Below are 13,713 nucleotides of genomic sequence, written 5' to 3'. Positions count from 1 at the left end.
TGCGAGTAGCAAATCTGTTCTCCTTGCAACAAGACAGAGCGGGTGGCAAGGGAGGTGGAAGCAGGCTCTGAAACTTGGCTTTTCTTGCTTCCTTTTTAATTAAAGGAAGGAATAGTTTCCAGGCAACTGGAGCCTGCTTGTTCCTAGAGAAAGGCGGCTCTTGTCTCTCTCGGGAACCCCATCTAGCAATTGTGAGGGAACCACTGCACATTAATGTAATGGCATATCCTGCCTCGAGAATGAGAAGAGACAGCAAGGGACTGCAGCTGAGGTAAGCCAGCCGCTGTCAGTGTGGACAACTCTTGTAATTTTAGCATGAGTCTCTTGATATTTGGTGTCTTTGCCTTCAAGCCCCATCTGTGGGAATCATGTAATAACAGGATCATCTGATTTCATTTGTAAATACATTTCTAGTTCTTGCAGCCACGGAGAAAACTTTGAAACCCCTGAGCCCTAAAAGCTGGAGAAAAATAAATTAAAATCTCAATCTTTAAGAAACAATTTTGGGATTTTGGGAGGCCTGATTCTCTGGATCTCTGTTTTAGCCAAAGAAATGCAGAGTAATAATGCCAGTGTGGGTGCTGAGAAATCACACCAATGTCAGTCAGAGATCAAATGATCCATCAGCTTGTACCAATAGAACAAAACCTATTTTCTAGAAGTCAGTTGGGTTATTTTGGCTCAAATCATTGTGTGACCACTCTTCTTTCTGAATAAAAGTGACGGATGGCAAAACTTTGACCAACTTAGCTAACGAAATTAGCTCCTTTTTGTTGTTTCCTCCCCTGAAACGAGTACATCTACACACGGTTTGGTAGCGACACAATTACGGTTTTGGCGCGAGGGGCCGTGAGAGTTGATTTTTGACCCCTCCTGTGTAGAAAAGGCATCACTCTTGTTTTGTGGCTTGAGGTAGCAAAGGCACAACTCCTTCAAGTGGAACCGGGAGCCCGAATGGGGGGTGCCACTGTGGCACTTCCACAGCGCTCATCAGTTTCCGGACTTAAAGATGCCACATACCCACGTCAACAGGAACTTGATGGGGCCAGCAGCGACAGGGAGAGAAGTCCTTTAGCAGAGAGTGGCAGAGAGCCTGGAGCTCTCCGGCCTAGTGCAGGACCTGAAGCCTGCCCCACAGGCTGTGAACCAAAGTCAAGCCAGGCACTAGGGCAGAGGCCTACACGTTCACGGTCTGGTACGTGAACTTGGCAAAGCTGCTGCTAGTGTTGCTAAAACACAGGCACTCCTAAGAAATACTAAGCACTAGATATTTACATCAATATATTCCAGGAGGCTAGTACAGATACACCCCAATCTAGGATAAGGTGATTTGAGTTGAGAGAACAATGAAAGGAAGTTTGTTTTGTTTTTTTCTGAGGGAAAGATGCTCGGGAACTAAAAGCTTGATTCTGAGGAGGGTAAACTGAGGCAAGACTGTATAACCCATAATGTGGGGCAGGAAGGCCCCCTGTAATCCTGGCTCTAGTTATGGGTTATATGGTAGGAGCACTGGAATCCCCAAACTGCCCTATTATTTTCCAGGTTAGTGTTGTCTAGTGATAGGCCTGAACCAAACAATGGTGGAGTTTTGTATTTGAATTTCACAGCTGGTTTTTATCTCCGGTATGGGCTGATCCAAATCTGACAGCTCTATTACTACAGTGGCAGGAGGATCTGAAATCCAGATTTGGATCCAAAACTAAATGTTGAGTATGATGATATAGGAACATACTGCTTTCTGAAACTGGGCCTGATGTAGCACCATAAAATATGGATGCTTGCCCAGCATTTGTACAAGAAATCTTGCAAGAATGAATGAATGCACTCATTGCCACATGATGTGACTGAGGTTTAGAATTTAGATTCACAGAGGAACAGAATATAACAAGAATCTCCAGTGTTATAACAGTTAATGCAAACACAGCTTTGGATGAGACCCTTCAGGTTTTAAACCATTCCGTATGCCATAAAATAACACCTTGGTGGGACCAGTTTATAACACAGCTGCCTATTTTGGGGTTCTTGCACATCCTCTGAGATGTCTAATAGAGGCTAGTTCCAGACAAAATTGGATTGGATGATTCAGTCTGGCAATTTCTATGTTCCTGGTGCTTCCTGATTCTGAAGGAGCCAGATATTTTTACACAACTTCTCTTTGTAGTACATTGGCATTTTTTTTTCTTGTCTCATCTGAAACCCAAAAAGCAGATAGGGGAAGGACTTTCAAACATTAAAGAAAGACTCAGAAAAACTGAAATATCCATACAGTGTAAATAGGAATCCAAGCTGATGAAGGTGTGGAGTCTTCATTATGTGCAGCAATTTGGCATGTTTCAGAGCAGGGGCTTGAAAGTCTCAGATGATAATAAGAATCATCCTTGGAGAGGAATTTCCAGCTGTGTTTGTTTTCGTTTTTTTAAACCCACTGTGTAGAATGCTATTAAATTTTACTGAAATAGATATGAAATGCATCTCAACAGGCCAGGTAGCCTAAAAGGCACATTGTCAGTTCATTGGAAAGAAATCCTGGGGGATTTCTTAATCCCCTTAATTATTAAATTAAATTCATTAAATATCTCCTTAATGTAAAAGATAGGACAGAGGGGGCATTTGTTTTAAAATCAGATACAAAACATGTATTTTTTCCTTCCGGTCCATGGGAATCCAAACTGCCCGAAAGGAAGGTAGTGCCACTAGAGAGCACTAGTTAGCAAGGATTTCAGACCACAGAAAGTCCTACTTGAATTGGCAACAGCCAAATGTAACAGAAGAGGCACCGCACAGACACAAACTACCTGCAGATTTTATAAGAAAAGCTGCTTAACTTTCATATGCTTGGCTTCAAAATAGCAGGGAACAGTTAGCGTTTCAGTCCCACCTAACACCCACCTGTGCTTGAAGGACTTTATATCTACTCCTGAACAAATTAGATCTCAGACTTAATTCTTAATTCTTGTCGCTTTTTCCAGCACAGGATCTCAAAGCGCTCTGCAGAGTGTTCTGATTAGCAATGATGCCTGAATTTTCTCATTGTGTTATTCAACAGCATTGCAATGTTCAGATGAAACTGTTTTACATGGGATTTGGGGCCCAGTTCTGTATTTCTTGAGTATCCAAATCCCTCTTTAACTTAAAAAGGCATTTTGGGTGCGCACATGCAGAATCAAACCCTCTACAGGCCAGGTGTGCACTAGGAATGCTTTGCCACTACCAGTAAAGCCGTCCTAGTGTCGTAGCTATGCCAGCAAAACTGTGCTTTAACCCGATGCAACTTCTCTTGAGGGGGCTGAAATAAACTGTTGATGGAAGTGCAATAAGTCCTACTGGAAAGAGTGGTGAGTTTTGCTGGTGTAACAGAACCTACACTAGAGCTGTGTCTAGATTGTACCCCTTTTCCGTAAAAGGGATGCAAATTAGACACAGCGCAAGTGCAAATGAAGCGGGGATTTAAATCTTCCCCGCTTCATTTGCATAAACATGGCTGCCGCTTTTTTCTGGCTCGGGGCTTTGCCGGCAAAAAGCGCCAGTCTAGACGGGGATCTTTCGGAAAATAAAGCCTTTTCCGAAAGATCCCTTATTCCTGATTTTACGGAAAAGGGGTGCAATCTAGACACAGCCTAGGGTTTTTTTGCTGGCACAGCTATGTTGTCTGGGCTCATGTCTTCATGTCCCTGACTGATATAGCTATGTAGCTATGCTGGCAAAAACTTGTCTGGTGAAGCTGGCCATTAAGAGAGTTTAGAGGCAGGGTTGCTGATGGGCCCGGGGTGTGTGTGTGGGGGGAGGAGCGGAGGGTAAAAGGGACGGTTATCCTGGGTGTTTAGGGCTGGCTGGGGAAGGTTAGCCCCAGCCCTGCTCCTTCCAGAAGTTCCACAGCCAGCTCCCCTTGGGGCCTGGCGAAATCTCCCTGATTAGAGGAAAGATTCTCTGTTGTGGAAGTTTGAGCTGTATGCTTAGAATCCATCTCTAGTCCTTCAGTCTGGTTTATGTTTCTCTTTACCTTCTTTTAAATTCTTCCTCCATCATCCGATGGCAATTGGATGGGGAAAAAAATATTTATTTCTAATGTCTTTGGGCATCTGGAAATGTATTTGGAAGGTCAAACTAAATGACTAGATTACAAACGTCTTTCTCTGACCGCCGGAATCTATTCCCAATAATCTCAGAGTATCCTTGGTTCTGCTGCTGGTTAGCTGGGTGATCTCGGGCAAGTCATTTTGCGGCCTGTGCCTCAGTTTCCCCAACCCTGAAATAATGTCAATGATACTGACCTTGCTTTAAAATCTATCAGTGAAAAAGTGCTAGGTATTTATTGCTCTGGTGTTTGGCCTATTTAGTGATAGGGAACTGGCCTGGGATTTTGGCGACTCAGATTTCATCCTTTGTGCTGCCCCAACTTGTGTGAATTTTTGAGACTCGCTTCACCAGCTTGAATCTCTATTTCCCCTCCCTCCCTTTGTCTATCTGCACCATAAGCTCTTGGGGGAAGAGCAGCCTCTTCCTATGTATTTGTACAGCACCTGGCCCAGTAAGGCCTCTACTGTTACATTAATTAATATATAATAACGAGAATGGTCAGAACTCGTAGCTGTTTGTTGCCAGACTTTCTAATATTTACACTTGTGAAAGAGTGACATTGTTTTCAGAGTGGTGTTTGGATTTCATGGAAACACCCCGTCAGCCAGAGCCTCTCTTAACTAGCTTTTTGTTTGCCAACAAGAATTTAGCGTCAATAACCACCCCCCATTGAGCACGGTTTGTGCTGCCTCCGTGGCCAAAGGGGAGCTTCCGTATTCAGGCACAAACACATTGTACTTGTTCAAACAGGAACAGGTTATGCTGACCATACAGCTGGGTTTGGGCTCAGAACAACACCCGATTAGCTGTCCAGATTCACACTGGGGCTCTTTCGCACGGTGGTCTCTCACTCTGGAGGTGTCCGTGGGCTGGAGAGAAAGAGCGCTCTCCTCAGACAACCCAAATGCCATCAGGGAGCAATCTTGCTCCTGCTGTTGGTGCGGTGAGGTAGGGGTGGACTGAGCCAGCTTTCCAGAGTCTTTGCAGGTAGTAGCTGTAAATTCGGCCACCAAGAAAGCAGGAGTTTCTGAAGCAGGGACCCCTTAGGCTCACCAAGCAAGAGCAATAAGTTGCTGCCAAGGCAAGGCTGCGCTTCCCCTGCCAATCCCCAATCCTTGTCCGCTTTACCCGCCATTGGCCTGCCCTGGCCGGGAAATCCAGGTAGCCGCAGCTCAGCACCCTATCTTGTGCCCCCAAAAGCCATCATACCACACCAAGGGATGTATCCCACAGTTCGAAAGCCGATGCGCTACAGTGTCCATACAGGCTGCTATCCCGCGTAGAATACCAGAGCCGGCAGATCACTGCTCTGATTAAATATGGCGATTCCTATGCTCCTGCAGCAGTATCCTCAAACCAAGGCTTCAAAAAAACCCATGAATTCAGCCCTCCCTGCCTTCAAATCATGAGCCTGGCTTTAAAGAAGCCCAGCAGGATTTAAAACAGAAATAAAGCTTGGACCCTCTCTTCTCATTGGGCTCATGAAGGGAGAGACAGGAACCGTGTGGGTTTTGGTTTCCCTGCTAAACCACACTCAGGTCACTTGTAGCGCAACGTATCATCATAAAGTAATTTAGTGCGCATGTCACTGCCAGCCTAACGGCAGTGCCCTGTACAGAGGTTTATGTCAGCCACTTGTGAGGAGCTCAGGGACAGCAGCTAATTTACATACAATTGCCCCAGACTGTAGCCACTTCCATATTCCAGCATGCACTGCTCCATCCTCACCAGGCTCTTGCTTGGAAGGAGAGGCAACTTTGCATGTCGCGACCGTCGTGCACCATGCACATCTCCATTGCTTAGGAAGCAGGGGAGGCTGAGGCTCTGTTGTGGGCAATGTTCCCACGCATTTTTTCCCGTCCATGCGTGGAACGAATTTTGTGCTGTGCACCAATGTGGAGGTGGGGCCAAAGGGTTTGGAGTGCGGGAGGAAGCTCAGGCCTGGGGCAGAGGGTTGGGGTGCAGATTGGCCGTGGGCTCGGAGGTAGGGCTTGGGATGAGAGGTTTGCCCCAGGGCTGTGATGGGGAGAGGTCTCCCCCCAGTTTCCCTTTTTCCTCTGCAGCCCGGGGTTGGGGGAAAGCATCTCTTCCAGCTGCAGGGCTGGGCCAGAGGGTAGCCCCCCCTGGCTGGAACCTACGTGGCCCTTGATAGCCTGCTATGCAGCCACTTAGCTTGTGATCTACATTTGACCCAACGGCTACTTCAAAGGGAGAAAGTTGGCTCCATGGCAGAACTTGGAAACAAAGAAATCACTGGCCTTCTCTGCTGTGGATCATACCCAGGCTCTATTTCCAGCTGAATGTGTCAAGGATTTAGAAGCAAGCGTCTCCAGAAATGTTGTCAATGCCCCTCAAAACATGCAAACCAATACAGTGCGCAAACAGATTTGCCTTTCTTTAATCCTAGACCACTAGAACTGGAAGGGACCTCGAGAGGTCATCGAGTCCAGTCCCCTGCCCTCACGGCAGGACCAAATACTATCTAGATCATCCCTGACAGGTGTCTGTCCAACCTGCTCTGAAATATCTCCACAGATGGGGATTCCACAACCTCCCTCGGCAATTTATTCCACTTTTAACCACCACGACAGTAAGTTTTTCCTAATGTCCAACCTAAACTTCCCTTACTGCAATTTAAGCCCATTGCTTCTTGTCCTGTCTGCCTGAGGTCAAGGAGAACTATTTTTCTTCCTCCTCCTTGTAACACCCTTTTAGGGACTTGAAAACTGCTATCATGTTCCCTCTTAGGGTGTGTCTAGACTACATGCCTCCTTCGACGGAGGCATGTAGATTAGCCAGATCGGAAGAGGGAAATGAAGCCGCGATTAAAATAATCGCGGCTTCATTTAAATTTAAATGGCTGCCCCGATCTGCCGATCAGCTGTTTGTCGGCAGATCGGGGGAGTCTGGACGCGATGCCCCGACAAAGAAGCCTTTCTTCATCGACACAGGTAAGCCTGGTTTCACGAGGCTTACCTGTGTCGATGAAGAAAGGCTTCTTTGTCGGGGCATCGCGTCCAGACTCCCCCGATCTGCCGACAAACAGCTGATCGGCAGATCGGGGCAGCCATTTAAATTTAAATGAAGCCGCGATTATTTTAATCGCGGCTTCATTTCCCTCTTCCGATCTGGCTAATCTACATGCCTCCGTCGAAGGAGGCATGTAGTCTAGACACACCCTAAGTCTTGTCTTTTCTAAACTAAACAAGCCCAATTCATTCAGTCTTCCTTCATAGCTCATGTTCTCTAGACCTTTAATCATTCTTGTTGCTCTTCTCTGGATCTTCTCCAATTTCTCCACATCTTTCTTGAAATGGGGTGCCCACAACTGGACACAATACTCCAATTGAGGACTCATCAGCGCAGAGTAGAGCGGAAGAATGACTTCTCGTGTCTTGCTCACAGCACTCCTGTTAATGCAGCCCAGCATCATGTTTGGGTTTTTTTGCAACAGCATCACACTGGTGACTCATATTTAGCTTGTGGTCCACTATGACCCCTAGATCCATTTCTGCAGTCTCCTTCCTAGAGAGTCACTTCCTATTCTGTGTGTGAAACTGATTGTTCCTTCCTAAGTGGAGCACTTTGCATGTGTCCTTATTAAACTTCATCTTATTGACCTCAGACCGTTTCTCCAGTTTGTCCAGATCATTTTGAATTATGACCCTATCCTCCAAAGCAGTCGCAACCCCTCCCAGCTTGGTATCATCTGCAAACTTAATAAGCGTACTCTATAAAAATGTCTAAATCGTTGAAGATATTGAACAGAACCAGTCCCAAAACAGACCCCTGCGGAACCCCACTTGTTATGCCTTTCCAGCAAGATTGTGGACCGTTAATAACTACTCTCTGAGTACGGTTATCCAGCCAGTTATGCACTCACCTTAGAGTAACCCCATTTAAGTTGTATTTGCCTAGTTTATTGAAGCCTTACCAAAGTCTGAAATGACGGTCAAGTAGCTAACAGGGCCTAGTGTGCTAGAGCAGATTTTCAGAAGTCCTGCTAGCAGGGAGGCATGGTGGCTTGCAAAGGGTAGCAATGAGAATGCTTTGTGTTGGATCCTGTACATCTCCGTCCTGCTTTTCACCTTCCTCACATGCTACTTCCAGGCGGCCATGGCCACGGGAAGACTCCTTTGTGTGAGCCAGAACTCCGCATCCCTCGAGACAGCATGTGTTAGAAGCACTCTGCAAGCGACCGTAAGCATAGCAGCCGTCCCGTTAGCTGCAGGGGTTGGAGTAATCTTGTTTGCCCCAAGGCTATAGGAATGATGCACTAGTCATTTCATAACACAGTGGTGGAATGAGTCATCGAGTTCCAACAAAGTAGGTAGGAATGAAGATACCTCTGGGAGAAGCCATCGACTGCTCTATTTATTACCCACGGCAATGTTATAATTGAAAACATTATTAAAAAGTATTTTGGGGGGGGTTTAATTAGTTGCAATCAGCCATTAATGTGTCTCGTCCTCTGGGGTGACTCAGCATTGGTGCCAGTGGCTGCAAAAAAGGAGGACATTGTGGATAAAGCTGTCCTTCCATCCCCTCCATTTGCTCTTATTCTCTGCCGCCCTTCCTGATCTATATAAAAGCTGCCACCACAATGAATCTGGGCAGTGCGATGAATGGGCTGGCGGCTGTTGGATTCCCACTGCATTTGCAGTAGAAGGGAATATAAGAACGGCCACACTGGGTCAGACCAAAGGTCCACCCAGCCCAGTATCCTGTCTGCTGACAGTGGCCAATGCCAGGTGCCCCAGAGGAAGTAAATACAACAGGTAATCCTCACATGATCCCTCCCTGTCATCTATTTTCAGACAGCAGCTAGGGGCACCATTCCCTGACACCCATTGATGGACCTAACCTTCGTGAAATTATCAAGCTCTTTTTTGAATCCTGTTAAAGTCCTGGTCTTCACAACATCCTATGGCAAGGAGTTCCACAGGTTGACTGTGCACTGCATGAAAAACAAAGCAACTGGCACCTTAGATTGGACCAATGATCCATCTAGTCCAGCATCCTGAAGCCAGCAGTAGCTAGTGCCACCTTCTGCTTTAGCGAAAAGTGTAAGAAATCATGCAGTAAGCAGCAAGGGTGGAACCAGCCCCCCTAGGAAAAGCTTCCTCACAACTCTGAGGAAGAGTGAATGAGATGACCAGACTACAGGAAGAGAAAGGATGGGCTTGTGCATACAAGTTCTGCCTCTTGTATCTGCCACGGGTTCCTTGTGTGATGCAGAGTGAGTCACTTAAGTAAAAATATTCACAGGTGGCCACTCTGTTGTGTTCCTCATTTTCTGCCTAATTTGAGATGTCTACGACCCAGGTCTGAGGAGTGCTTAGTACTCACAGTGCAACTGAAAACAATGGGAGCTGGGTCTGTGTTGAAAAGCCAACCTGGATGTGTCTGGATAGCTAAGTACTGGAATAAATTGCCTACGGAGGTTGTGGAATCTCCATCATGGGAATTTTTTAAGAACAAGTCAGGCAAACACCTATTGGGGAGATTCTAGATGGTGGGTGGTCCTGCCAGGTGTGCAGGAGACTTGATGGCTTCCCGTTTTAAGATTCCACGATCTGTAAAGTGCCGATAGAACTTCCCTGCATGGATGAATGGAAGATAAATTCACTGATGCAGGAGGAGCACAGATACTGAAGTGGTTAGCACCACAGAAAAGGCCAAGAGAAAATAAAAGGGGTTGTATTCAATGTATGGTTTGCCTGAGTGGAATAAATAAGGCATGTACTTCCCTGAGCACTGTGTATGGTGTTCATGGAACAAAGTGGGAATTCTGTGAATAAAAAGGTGATTGGATATCTAAAAATGGTATTAATGTTAATTGTTAGTGTTTCTAAACTTCCAAGAGCTTAACTTTGCAATTGTTATGTTTTTAACATTTTTCTTTATGTAACTTTCTAGTTCAAGAAGAAAACTGACAACCCCAAATGCTATCCCATGCAATTATACTCAACTGCCTCTCCAGTCATCAATATTATTTGAACTCTGAAGCTTTAGCATGGCCCTCTAACACTTTGAGCGTAAGGGGCAACTCCATCAGCTAACAAAAGCAGAAGATTGTTTTCCGCTGTGGACCTGACCAGATGGTAGAGAAATGAGGGAGGACGTGCTGTGAACTGAGAAGAAAGGGGTAGCCCAATTTACAGATGTCATAAGAAAATAAGAACATAAGAACGACCATACCACATCAGACCAAAGGTCCATCTAGCCTAGTATCCTGTCCTCTGCCAGTGGCCCCAGAGGGAGTGAACAGAACAGAGAAGCATCAAGTGATCCCTCTTCTGTCCCCCCATTCCCAGCCCCTGACAAAGAGAGGCTAGGGACACCATCCCTGGCCATCCTGGCTAGTAGCCATTGATGGACCTAACCTCTATGAATCCATCTAGCTCTTTTTTGAATCCTGTTACAGTCCTTGTCTTCAGAGCCAAGGACGGGAGACTAGTAGATTCTTTCTGAGAGGTAGTATGGCTGAAACTGGAGACCTCTCCATTAGAGACAGGGCTTCTCTTCCCCCAGGGGATGTTGCGAATCTTCTCATGAGTTGCTGTAAAACTAGGGAAGTGGATACGTGTTTCCCACACAAAGATAGCAGCATGAAAAGATGCACTGTAAGCAGGGACTTATTAAAACGACAAAGTGAAACTTCCCCTCTTGAAATCCAGTTTATTTGCAGGGGGAGAAGAAGGGGACATGGGGAGAGAGCCAGGTTTTGGCAGCTGCCAGCGTTGCAGTGAGGAGCTAGAAAGAACAACGGGGCAGGAAAACACATTACAAACAGCGGTGCATTGTAGAACACTCTGCAGTCAAGGGCTTGCTGGCTGCTTTTGCTGTTGTTTTGGGGCTGGCTGAATGTTGCCTCTTCCCAGAACTCTGGGCTTTCGAGGGACTGCCAGTGGTTAGATGAGGGCCAGAGAGAGGCTGTGTTGTTAAATCAGTGGAACATCAATCCCTGCGTCACGCTGTGGCCAAGAGCCGAGTGACAATTAACAAAGAGCAGGTAGGGGGACAGACCCAGGGCAGTGCACCTGCTGCTCCCTCTGCAGGCTGGCTGGGCCTGGGCAGGAACCTCTGTATGTTGCTAGCTGTGCACTCCAGAGCCACAGGGACGGCGCTCATCACACCCTCCCGACAGCTGCCACAAGCCGAGCCCAACAGACAAGACAGCCAGTTGCTCGGCTCAGGACTGGCAGTCTCTCCGCTGCTTGGGAGCCCAGACCTGGTTTGGCTCCTGGCTCCACCAAGCCTTTGGGTGCGGAGCAGCCCTAAGAGGAACCCTGGGGATTCCAGAGGCAGGAGCTGTCAAGCTGGTTTTATGCAACGTGCGGCCCCCTGGGGCCTGAGATGCCTGCAGAAGAGGACGGCTGCAGAGCCAGAGGGCTAAAAGACCTAATGCTTACAGAAAAAGGTCTTCGCCTGGTCTCAATAGTAGCATTGAAAGGAAACTTTCCCTTTCAGAAATTAGGGACGGACAATTTCCAGTTCCCTAGAATTTATACTCTGCTCTCCTGCTTTTTACCGTCCATAACGGCGAGGAGGGTGGAGACCTGGTGGCACAGAGTAGGAATGTGGCAGGAGGAGCCACGGTTCAGATGCCAGTGCTACCCCTTCCCCCCCCCCAACCATTCTTATAGCCCCTCCTTTGCCCTGTACAAAGGGAGAGAAGCTAGGATTGTTATTCCCTTGCTCACTGCAGGCTTGGCCAATTACAGCCAGAGGGGAATAGCCACTGGTATAGCGGCAAAGCACTAGCGCAGACAAGCAAAGCTCCCCTTTTACTCAGTAGAGCTTCCCCAAGCTTGCACAAGGAGCAGGCGGCACTGTTGAAAATGGCAGCTTTTGGCTTTGCCCGGCTCCATGAGGGTTTGGCACGAGTGCAGCTGCAGCCAGGGGTGGTCCTAGACTAGCTGCCAGCAACTGGCGCCCTAGGCGAACCATGCAATCGGCGCCCCCACCTCCAAACCCCTCAATGATATTGCGCCACCATTTGGTGCCCCATTTAACCTGGCATCCTAGCCGACCACCTAATTCACCTATATGGACAGGCCGCCCCTGGCTACAGCCAGGCCTAGGTGCCGATGGCTGTTAACCTGGAAAAATCCCCAAGGTTTTAGCCCCTCCCTAAGCCCATTGTGACATTTTTGCCCCAAACACAGGCGGAGCATCTGAAGGGATTCCCACCCCGTCCATCCCCAAGCAGCATGAACTGCTGAAGAGGCTATCTTGGCCTTAGGAGGAGATGAACTTTTGCCCTGACCGGGAAAAATCAGGCTTCCCGACCACCAGTAGTGAAAAGGGAACAGACCCCAAATATCCATGGTCCTTATGAGACCCCCTTTACTATTACAGCTGAGTGTCTTATAGTCCATACTAGATCTAACCACACAACACCCACCAGAGGCAAAGATCTACTATTATGTGAGGTGGGGGAGCTATGGGTGTGTCTATGCTACAAATAACAGTGTAATTGTAGCATGGGCGTGCCTGCTCCCGCTGGGTGAGAGTAGTGAAGACATAGTGGCACAGCCCCAGGTGCAGGCTCTTTAGAGACCCAGGGTGATCTCCATGCTACTCGCCTGCACTGAAGTCCACGCTACCACATCTTCACTACCACGCCCACCCATGATACAGTGGCACCTTAATTTGCACTGCAGGGAAACCCCGAGCGATTTGCACAGGCTCACACAGGAAGTGTCTGGGAGAGCAGCAACTTCACTGTCCCAAACCAGCCTCCCGCTCTGCCTCGTGAGCTGAAAACGGAAAAAAACGTTACCAAGTAGGTGCTCTGCAGTGGACATGGAGACAGACATCCGCTTTATTATGCAAAGTGGAGCTGAGCTGCAGCAATTTAAACTTGTTCTGATTAAGCCGGAGTGAGATTTTACAAGATATGCTTTCAGAGTAGCACCACGGAAACATTGTGTTGTTACTGAGGTGTGACAGGCGACTTGCTCGGAGGATATTGAAGAGAGAGCTGAAAACTGCTCATTTTGCTCTTAAATATGTCCTTTGAGACTGGCATGGGGCACTTCGTCTTGGCTGAGCATCATTGTTCACACTCATGACTATTATAATACCACAGTTCTATTTTGCTTATTTTATAAAAGCATCAAGTATCATAAAAATGCAGATATTTCTGTATTTAATTGTCATTTAGGGTATAGTCTATTTTATAAGGAAGCCAAAACTGCGTAATGTACATCTGACTCATTATTTGATATTAACTCGTACAAGTTCGGGATGACAGTGGCTTTAAGAAGATGGTTCACATTTGAGTCAGCACCTTGCTTTTGAAATAAAATGGCTTTACCAGGGTGGCGTGCAAGTGAAACAGGGCTTATTAAATGCAGGGTTGCTTTGTACCTAAGAAGCACAAAACACAGGGACATCCAGGGTCCCTGTGCCCATAAAACAGGCCAACTGGCCACGTGTCCAAAGCACCCTCACTGATTTCCAAAAAGGGACAATCCTGGGGAAACCGAGATAGATGACAATGCCAGTTTGTTTACGTTGCTAGGCACAGACAGGGACTTACTTGAATTCTGGCTGCATTCACTGAATGCCTGCTACTGCAAAGGTGCTTTTAAAAAGAAGCACTTTTCAATTCTGCTCCCAACAACA

At 47.1% G+C, this 13,713-nt stretch overlaps 1 long non-coding RNA gene across 1 annotated transcript; it reads left to right on the top strand.

Moving 5' to 3' along the window:
- Positions 1-135: 135 nt before the first annotated feature.
- On the top strand, positions 136-13,406 carry LOC142830235 (uncharacterized). Its single transcript, XR_012905321.1, has 2 exons — positions 136-271; positions 9,997-13,406. It is a non-coding gene; the product is annotated as an uncharacterized LOC142830235 (long non-coding RNA).
- Positions 13,407-13,713: the final 307 nt, after the last annotated feature.

This window comes from Pelodiscus sinensis, chromosome 7, assembly GCF_049634645.1.
Source record: "Pelodiscus sinensis isolate JC-2024 chromosome 7, ASM4963464v1, whole genome shotgun sequence".
Lineage (NCBI taxonomy): Eukaryota > Metazoa > Chordata > Testudines > Trionychidae > Pelodiscus > Pelodiscus sinensis.
This window is presented reverse-complemented; position numbering and strand designations above follow the sequence as displayed.